The sequence below is a fragment of the Crassostrea angulata genome, chromosome 6 (assembly GCF_025612915.1).
Source record: "Crassostrea angulata isolate pt1a10 chromosome 6, ASM2561291v2, whole genome shotgun sequence".
NCBI classification, from domain to species: Eukaryota; Metazoa; Mollusca; class Bivalvia; order Ostreida; family Ostreidae; genus Magallana; species Magallana angulata.
In genome coordinates, this window is record NC_069116.1 from 17,127,330 (window position 1) to 17,138,787 (window position 11,458).

Consider the following 11,458-nt stretch of genomic DNA (forward strand, 5'->3'; position numbering starts at 1 on the left):
CTCATTAGCATGGACTAAATTGGGGCCAAACTGAGATCCGACCCGAACGATCATAGCGGTGTTTCCCTCGGTTGGCTTTCATTGTACTTAATCATAGTTATTCTTTGTAATTCCGCAACAAATGCCTACATAAACTGCGGTGAGTTGAAATGAAATATTGGTTTCAAAATTCATGTCAGATAGGGATATATAACAGTGCACGAAAGAAAAGGATCTAAAGTAGACAGAATTTAAGTTAAATTACATGGTCTATACATTTCTATTATTTAATTTTTTTTGGGGGGGGGGGGGGGGTATAAATCCCTACCCTGTTTTTCAATACTTAATTATACAAGGACCTTTGAAGACAACTACTGCAGCGCCAATAGTCCCAACCCAGGGAACTGTGTCTTTGTGGTTTACACGGTAACTAGGATATCGACCAAAGTGCGACAACTCTGTCACGTAAATGTCTCTGTTGTTCAAAAAGACTGGATGATCAACAAATCACCTATGTAATCTACCTTAACAGATTTTATAGGATTTTTTCCCGCTATATACAATTATCAGTTAACATCTTATTAATTTCAGAACATGCCGTTATATTATAATTCTATTTTAAAATGTTTTGATATAAAAACAAAACACACCAGAGACAGCTTATGACAAACAATTTAGTCTTAATACACTGGTGTGCGCATCTAACTATTTCAAGTTAATACAGAAATTAACTCAGTAGATTTGTAACCCTTCGTCAATCATATCTACTAGACTTTGACCCGTGCGTGCACGGGTTGACATTGCATATCAGACATTTCCGAAATAGGTACACAGACACACCTTATTATTGACATTTACATAACGAAGCTATAAGCCTTCAATAATGCTATTAATTTCACTACACTTTCCTTTTTTTTTTTAATAATATGTGTCTCGGGAAAGGCCCTCATCACAGATAGAATGCCCGTAGTGTAGCAGAAAATTGCAGAATCGCTCCGGAACGCTTTTGGAGAAAGTTAATGAAGTTGCCTTGAAAATAACAGTCAAATTCATCACAACAAACCTTTTTGAGACTGCAAATACCTTTTCAACTACAAATTTCAATCCATAGAATGGAAGAATTCAACACCTTTTCACCAATGTACACGTATTTTCTTTGTACAACTGGGTCCGTAAGGCATTATTTTTAATGATAAAACATATTCTATCTTCTTCACTCTCCTAACAAATATAATGTACGTTTTTTGCATGTAATCAAATATTTGTTGTCATCACGAAGACAAAAGTAAGTACTTAGTTGAAATGTACATCTATATTTGTTATTTTATACTTTCTCTCATAAGAAATCATTATTATATATGAACAGAATATATAGCAAAAGTCCAATGAAAATTTACCCGTATTTCTGAGTTTATTCATGCAGATGTGATATTATGGAAACATAAACTAAAGATCCCGTTAGCGTGAATGTTTTGCGCAAGCGCAAGATTGTAAAATCCAAAATATCCAGGTGATTTCCGGGATTTTTTGAGGAACGTTCGTTGATTTTTAATTAGCAAAGCTTAACAGAGAAAAAATAAAAGCAAATTGGTAATCTTCAAGTACTAATGATGTTTAAAATATATAAAACAAAAGACAGTATTCTTCCGATTTCTCGGTATTAAAGACAAAAATTTCGAGTCTATTATTTTAATATAGTAGTATAGATATGTTTATACTTAGAGCTCTCTCTCTCTCTCTCTCTCTCTCTCTCTCTCTCTCTCTCTCTCTCTCTCTCTCTCTCTCTCTCTCTCTCTCTCTCTACGTAGTTTGCTTTTTATAACAAAAATAAAGTGGCTGCGGTTTGCAACTCCTGTACCCTCCCATCCAATCATACATTTAACCAATGAAGCATCGTTTAAGCGGAAAAAAGTCTCGTGATTTTTTATCAATAATTTGCCCTGGATTGGGGTCATACAATGGAAATTTATAGATGCTAATGGAAATACCTGTACTCTTTGATCATGTCAGCAAGTCAACATAGTTTTTGTTTTTACTGACGAAACTGATCTGATGGGAGCAAGAAACATTTTCATGCATTGAAAAATAGGAGATTGGTCACGATTCATTTCTTCTTATCCCTTAATCATGCATGCTGCATTGATTGATTGATTGATTGATTGAGAGAGAGAGAGAGAGAAACTCAATTTGTTAAAGAAGAAAAGGAGGAAGAGAAAAAGCTCTATAATTAAAGCCTTAGCAAGGGGTTATGTAAAGTAGAACATCTGGTCATCATTCGTATATCTGAATAAGATTGTACATCTTTGTTTAGAACACTTAGTCTAGCTCTATTACACCAACCATACATAGTAAACGATGGTTATGTATGATTCGGAGTGGGATAGACAAAGACCAGCCTGCATTTCAATATTACACACAAATAGAAGAATTTGTGATTTGAACCAGAAACTTTATAGTCGTTTGAAAAGGGACATGGTCATGACTTGTGCTAAGCATTTTCAAATTTTATTTCACCATTTTACTAGCCACGTTGCTTTATTATGATATTTCTAATGTGTGACCAAAATATAATTCAAATTCGGCTGTCGGATGACTCGCAATTCTTTGTTTTGTAAACTTAACTATTGCCTGTTTTTGTATACATTGGTTGTGTATTGGTAGTAAAACTTCATTTTAATAAAAGTTTATCATGTGCCAGTTTTATGAACACAATCACTTTCATTTGGTTGTCACAAATTATTTTGTTAGCATTTCTATCCAGAAACATGTAAACAATAACACGGCATTAGCTTTGTTTACATAACAAGAAAACGTGACCCCTGTATCTTGAATTGAAAAAAGACATTCAAAGGTTAGTTGACGATGGAAAAGTAATTCATTTATAAACCACTAAGACTGAAAACTTTAATTTGAAAAAAAAGTGACAGCAATAAAAGTGCAAAATTGTACAATTTACAATGATCACAGACATATCATTTGTTAAATTCAGTCAATATGCCAGTGAGAAATGGACCTTTATATAGCAAGACTGTCTTTTAGTTAGCACTATATTCAATATCTGCCTTATTAAGGTTTTTCAGTACTTAGACGTATATTTATTGAACGTAACGGCTGATCCACGCAAATGTTAATAAAAATGGGTTTGTTTAATGAAAAATAAACGTAGGGGAGTCTCCCCATAGGAAATATATCATGAAGACAAATATTAGAGGAACTGACAGGTGATTTTGGTAAAGTGTTTGTACACTTGATTGCGCGGTGGGGTGTACGTAGTTCCAGGCGATGCGCCGCGGCGCAAGGACAGAGGAAAGATCGGGCATTACACTACAATATATTGTACTAGCCATATGCCTGAGAAATGAAAGCTTTAAGATTTGATTTCATGTTTGAGTGTTCCGACAGTTACATTATAGAATACTATCATAGTCTAGTCATGGAAAGGAAAATTATGTACTCTTTGTGTATATTACGATGTTGTGTACGTGCAAACAACCCTTTACAGTCAAGATCTAGTAAACGAGTTTAGACTGTCCAGTCGGTACTAGATCAAATGTAACTTTGATTTTGAATCGACACTTATGATTGTTAGAGAATTGTGTAGAATATGAAACGGTTTTCTGAATTTCATTTGAATTATGCAAAATATAACTATGCAAAGTTCTACATGGCAATATATAAGGGGAATCGTTAACAAAAATTCTAAAATAGTACAATGGTTGCGATATTTCTATATAAGAACCCGGATATGTTGTAGATTTCATCTTTCTTAATACATGACCCCCTCCCTCCGATTCTTGGATTATATATATACACTTGGTCATTTTGAATATTTCCTTTAAAGTTTGTGAATTCAATTTTTTTCTCATACTAATAAGTAACTTAAAAATTTCACATGAAAAAAAATGGGATAGAAAAATACTCAAACATGTACTCGGACATCTTCGCTAACCAAAGGTTTTCGGTCCACTCCGATCCCCATTAACCCTGTTTATGGGGAGCATAGTGGACCGAAAACCCTTAGCAAGCGAAGCTGGTTTTAGACCGAAAACGAATATGTAAAACGTTAGGAACTGTTTATATATGCTTAAAATGATTAAGAAGATAGACAAATCAGCTTGAAAAAGATGTTTTACTGGTATATTGAACCTATGTAATCAAAAACAGGGCACAAGCCTTGTTTACACGACAAAGAATTACGAGCCATGTATCTTGCTTATAACTATACGACTGACTCAAATTTCATTTGATCATTAATACTTGAAATGCCTTCCTAAAGCACTGTGAATAATAAAAGCAGAAATATATCATTTTATTAAGGTGGTATGAAATATATGTCGATATTAATGTGTATTAAAGTACATTATAATCAAAATACTTTCACCGATTTAGTATTTCCAAACTTTACAATATTTCACCCAAAAATATGTATTTAAATTTTTTTGAAAGATAAAAATTTTAAAATCCCTAGCCGATTCATGATGTATATACAGAGTCGAAGTGAATCCTCTGACCCACTGCTCTATGCTGCTATGTGACAATTACGGGAAAGAAACTATTTTATAAATTAAACATGATTTTATTCTTTATTTCAATAAATAGTTGGTCACAATATGGAGGTGTCCATACCACCTGAAATCGTGACCATGCCCATAATAAAATATCATTAGAAACATGCTCGGAAGTGTCCCAGATGACAGATAATAAAACATGTCCAACAGAGGAGTCGCGCTGCGGCTGTAAGAATTATATTCTTTAATAGAAGCAATAGATCTTGAGATAATGCCCCGCTGAAAGAAGGAAATGATGGGTTTTGCACCCACGGAAGTTTAAAACATTAATCCGATTAGACAAATGAAACAAACAGCGTTAATTGATACAGGAGATTACCGACAAATGAAAAAAAAATTGTAAACAAAACACCTAATCCAGATACTCTGCTTCACCAATAGTGAACGCCAGCAGAGGCGATCGCAATAATGTAATAGCTTCGCAGGACTATCTCTAATGTTCCTTTTACGCTTGTGATTTTTCAAAAAAGAAAAATTCTGACAATTTTCTCGGATTAATTAGGCCAGTAATAAGATCATACAATTTGATGCGTTGCTAATGACGGTTCAAAGAAATGATTGGCTGACGCGTTGGTGGGTGGAAGAGGCAAGGACACAGTGTATGTGAATCCCGTTGACTAGAATAATGAAGTGCCAGATCATATCATATATTGATAAATACTTATAAAAGCCATTTTGACGATATTTTTGATGGTGGCGCGACCAGTCGATGCGTCTTTGTGCTACAGACTTACGGAATGTACAATTAGGGGATGGGTTCAGAGGCCAAGAAGTCCGTTTTAAGATTAAGGTAAATGTTTGACATTGTAAGTCAGTGTTCTAAACCATTCAAAAGATTAACTTGAAATTGTAATTTCTCAAACAAGAAGTGAACCTATAAAAAGTTATGATTTTTCCAATATTCGCTTATTTTGGTTTTATTATTGTTTGCAATACCATATAGGATGTGTTTTTTTTTAAATTTTTTAAATTGATTTCTTATTTTGTTAATTATTGACTCAGTGTTCTATGTTGCTTCAAATGTTAAGAAAGGAATTTAAATTGAAGTTACATGCTAAAAAAAACTCGAACACAAGATTACTTCAATCTTTGAATTAACCCAGAGAGCTGCTCAAATCACTTGCAGTAAACTTGAATGAAAGGGGGTGTCTGTTTTTAATAGCATGATTATCCAGTGCTTCTCACCGTACAGGTAAAATCCGGTATATCTTTATCTGTGACTGACAATTGGTGTATATTGTATCATTTTTGTCCATTAACTGTTCATTTGTCCACCGCACGGACGAAGCAAATGTTCAGTTATTTAAGTGGGCGAGACATAATGTACATGAATTCAGAAATATACATGTATACGTCAGAAGCATTGTTCAAATGCCAGCCTGTAATGTTCGACCTTGCTGCTTTTGCAATGAACGAATAGATACACGTGTCTGCTTTGTTCCAGTGTTTGGCCGATTTTAAACGTTTACCCAAACATCTTGTGCAGAAACCCATTTATCGTCAAATCAATTATTTATACTGAAAACAAAATGATCAAGCCAATGAAGATTTTAAAAAAACCCACCAGTTGATATCGTATTCTGTTTGACACCCAACGGGATAAAGTACATTATCAATACTTTTTCAGAGTCTAGAATTCAAAGAAAATATTCAGGGCCTGGGGAAAACAAATTCTAGGTTGGTAGATTTCTTGCGGACATTCTGTCTTCTTAAAGAAGAATTTGTATAGGCTTTTAGCCCGTTAAACTAATTTCATACCCCTTGTATGTAAAATAGAACAAATTGAATAGGACTAACTATTTAAATTTTCAACTTTAAAATACGATGCAAAAAGGTTATCTAAGATATTTCATCAGAAATGTGTTTGAAACTGGAATTAATCAAATACTAAATAATCAGATATTTGTAAGAAATGGTGCTTGAAATGCACCAAAAAAAAAGTATGAAAAGAAACAGTTTTACTGGAATTATTTTAAGAACATCTGGTCCATGTTCTTGCCAACGTGCTTGTTAATAAAATTATCATAAATGTTGAATTACATTTTGAACAAACAAAATGACCACAGTTATAAAATGAATATGTGCAATCAAGTACAGCTGTTGATAACTTTCATTTTATTTGTAAAATCTTTTGTTTGTCTTTTTCCTATGGTGCACGGAATTCAGATAACCACCAAAAGGAGTAATAATCGCTGGACTATATAGCTGCAGGTCTGCAGCTCACTGGTCTGAAAAAAAAAATATGGATGAACGACAGTGAACAAAACAAAATAGTGAATAGAGCCCATATATAGCCGCAGTTCTGTAGTCTTTCAGACAATCTGCAGCTATGGACTCTATTCAGCATTTTGTTTGGTTAATTGTGTATTTGAATGTACTCTGTTACTTTTCTGATCCGAAACTAACAGTAGTTTATCCAGTATCCACACATCCGTTGACATAAACATGTACATTGAAATCGAACCTGAATAATGAATTGATTCCAACGGATATTTAGCTTATGGTTTTTTTCTGAATGTAGGTCTATTTCTAAAAAAAAATTACACGCGTTTTAACGTTGATTTTATCCACAGAGGCGCACTTTTTAGTTCTATTCCGTAACCCTATTCGAATTCCCAGTTAAGGCTCTCGAATATAATGATCTTCCATGGTTTGTATTTTAATTACTTGTTCATAAAGTGGGGAAAATTCAAAAGAAAAAAACAGTAAGGGAGAAAGTGCGTTTTCCACCCTTTCCTAAAAGATGGCATCAACGACTAGTATTCTTTAATTAAGAAAGGAAAATCCACATTTTTGAAAATTAATTGTTGATATGAATTTTGGTCAAATCAGCATAGCAGAGGTGTTTTAATGGGGGTATTGGCATGTTATGCTAATATGTGAGACTATACGCAGTTCTGAGTGTGCAAGTGCCTAACTCATCATTAGTAACGCTTCTATCGGATCACAACGAAGTGAGAAAGATAACAAAATTAACATTAGTTTCCATTTACAAACCATGCATGTTTTTTTTATGGAATATAATTGTGATGCAGCGAAACTTCGAATATCTTGGACTATTTAACGCCACTCAAGGGAATAATGCCAATAATGATTGCTTTTTATGAGACAGTATTGTGTGAATAAGAATATTCGCATTGTTTTTATAATATTTTTTTCTATTCATTTTTAAATAATACTTTACGTAATTTCAGTTTGATTAATGCATAGATTTCATTAGTAATTCGATTGCCATTACGCATATTTTGACACATAATTATCTAAACACTCAAAATATTGAGTGTAGAATTATCTTCTACCGGTTTACCTGTGTTATCATTTGGACAACACCCATTACACCAAACACCTGTACGAACTCACCGACTCGACAGATATATTCAAAACCCCCATGTCTGTGTAGAACTTAATTAATCTCCTCACTGCAACTGTGAGAAACGCCTTTTAAGATGGAGAAACACTTAATGACTTAAACATGTTTAAATAGAGCAAATGCGTTTATGGAGTAATGAATGCTACTGATACCTACCAGTAAAAGGAATCATTTATGGGATTATAAATGACTGATACCAACAAATGAACAGATAAAAAGGTTGGATTTTGTGGGAAAAAAAACCCAAAACAAAACAAAAAAACAAAACAAAAACAAAACAAACAAAAAACAAAAAAACGTAGAAAACTAGATGTCTAGGACGTAGGAAGAGACTGTCGAAAATACTGTTTTGAAAGAAACAGCAGTCATGAAACGAGAAACCATTATGTCATAAAAAAAGCCAGACTGCCATCATCTTCATTTATGTAAAACAATTCCCTTAAAGCTCAATGCACTATTCAGCAAGACAAAAACGTTTTGGTGAAAAATTGTTTCCGAGTCATCATGCAATTTGTCAACATGTATTTGTTTGATAATTCCACGTTCTATGACTAAGAAGTATTTTTTGTATGATATCGAATTCAATATATCAATATATTGATGGACATCTATCAGTGTTTTTTGCCAAAAAAAAAAACAAACAAAAAACAAACAAAAAAACATAAACCAAACAAATAAAGAAGAAATAAAACAAAGGTACATACAGGATGTTAGATAAATTGGGTTTGTGTCAGTTCATTGTCGGTAATGCATATGAGTCGCAATGGCATCAGATAATTTATTACAATGCGAGTACCTTTCAGTATTCGTAATAACAGTTTTATATATAAAAACACCTGATTCTCATATTCCCGGATATAAGAAACAACATCAATCTTGTGACATTCAAAAGTGACATTCTACTTTTATTAATCTACGTAGATGACTTTATCAAATTTGATATCTAACCAATCAACCCTGAATTAATTCAAACAGCGTTAAGGGTTTTTCAAACAAATTTGAATGAACATTTAGCTTTAAGGTAGGGGGAGGTTGCACACGGTATGATAGAAGTGTGGCTGAAAGAAATTATTTCTTTATGTACTACTAGGATGATAGAAACTATTTCTTTACATTTTACTAGGACGATAGGAACTATTTCTTTACGTACGACTAGGGTAACTATTTCTTTACGTACTACTAGGATGCTAGGAACTATTTCTTTACGTACAACTAGGATGCTAGGAACTATTTCTTTACGTACAACTAGGATGCTAGGAACTATTTCTTTACGTACAACTAGGATGCTAGGAACTATTTCTTTACGTACAACTAGGATGTTAGGAACTATTTCTTTACGTACAACTAGGATGCTAGGAACTATTTCTTTACGTACAACTAGGATGCTAGGAACTATTTCTTTACGGACAACTAGGATGCTAGGAACTATTTCTTTACGTACTACTAGGATGCTATAAATTATTTCTTTACGTACAACTAGGATGATAGGAACTATTTCTTTACGTACGACTAGGGTGCTAGGAACTACTTCGAATTACGTACAACTAGGATGCTAGGAACTACTTCTATACGTACAACTAGGATGCTAAGAGCCATTTCTTCAAGTACTACTAGGATGATAGGAACCATTTTTTTCTAGACTTCTAGGGTGATAGGAACTTTGAGTTTTTAGAAATATTGTTTATTTTCAAAAGTTGATCGATCCGGATCAAAAACAATCTGATCCCGATCTAATTTGCAAAAAATTAGATTAATAAATAAAAAACAAACATCAGCAAGATTTCCTTAATTGCAGCCAGGAAATCGTTTGAGTATAATTGTTAATTTCAGTTTTTGATCGGGTGGGGTCTGATTTTGCAGCATTCCACCTTTATAAAAATAATAAAAACTGTGTTATTGACAATTCTAATGTCAAATCATTATCATATATATAGTTCTGCATGAATCATAACCTTTGTACAATTTGATAAAGCGTTAATTTTTGTCAAAGATAATGAATACAAAAATTGCAAATCAATCTTTGTATAAAACAAAAATATTATACACATAAACAATGATGTAACTGATCATCTAAGTATCTTCATGGCTTTTCCTAAGAAGTATGAAAACGCAACTTGAAAGTTTATGAACCGACATTTTGTTTCTGTCACTGAAGTAGTAAATAATAATTTAGCAACAAACAATTTAAAGATACTTGGGATTGTTCTAACATTTGTTTACGCCTTTTTTCCGAGACGAAGAAGACTGTCCTTCTGGGATTGATGGTATTTAACTCCAAGAAACTGATTATAATTACATAGAATTGCCATATATAAAGAGAAAATTGCAAATCAAATATATCTTGTTATGTACATGTACCAGTATTTGCAAATTTATCCTTTTTAATTTTGATTTAAATATAATGAGGTCTAAATTCAATATGTAAATGGTCGTATGTCTTTGTACGATCTACTACTCGTATACTTTACTTGGCAACATTATCGAACTGGTATAAAACCGGTATTACGTATTCATACATAAATATGTTTTTGTATTATTTTTTGTAGGAATTCTGACGTATAGAAGAATGGTAAAGAAAAAAGATATTGTGAAAGTGTTTGTTATTTATCTCTCACTCTGCCACGTTTGTCCTGCCCATCCGTGCGGCGAAAACCCTCTCCGGCGTCTCATCAGCATATCGTTTAAAACAGGTAAGTACACACCTATTTTATCAAACTGGTAGGGTTGCCAGCAATTGTTCTCTAGGATTTTGAAAAATTCCACTGGTCTATTGTGTCGGCATATCGTTTAGGAGTCCATTCTATCCGTGAAAAAGAGATAGATGCAAGTGATGCGGTTTTTGTTTTCAAATACAATCGCTAGTGGTACAAGACAGTGACATATTAATGTCAATATTTTATTGCTTTTTTTTCTTTGGTCTAAAGACAGTTTTATATCCTTCCATGAAACATTTAAGTTAACCTTTCGGCGAAAAATTACAGTAGTGCGTCGTCTAACCGATATAAGCTTCAATAATCTGTATTCTAACAATAATGTACAGTTTTAGAATGTCATACGTTGTTAGTTAAATTGTCACAGATTTTATGAATGAGTCGAGAATGATTAAGAAAAGAGTAAATATCACCAGATACAATAATATTCTGTTGATGATTTTTATGTACATTTTTTCATTAGTCGAATTTTAAATAGAATTATTCTGAAAATGAAAAATCAGACAAGGAAACAAATATAAAAATATAAAGATATTATCAATAATGGTACTTTGGCAAATGAAAAAAAAAAAATAAGAAAAAATTTTCACATCTCATGACACAAGTGTTCAGTGAGATTTTGATGGATGTCAGCCATCAAAATAAAAGCAACAAGACGCGACCAATAAAAAACAAATGTAAACATAAGAACATAGTTTAGTCGTATATTCATTTATTACTGAATCGGAAAATATGACATGTCCTTGACTTTTTCTTTCAAGGTCATCCATTGCGTTCTGTTCTTCTTCTTCTGAGGGAAATGGACGGTAATGTATACAAACAACTCCAAG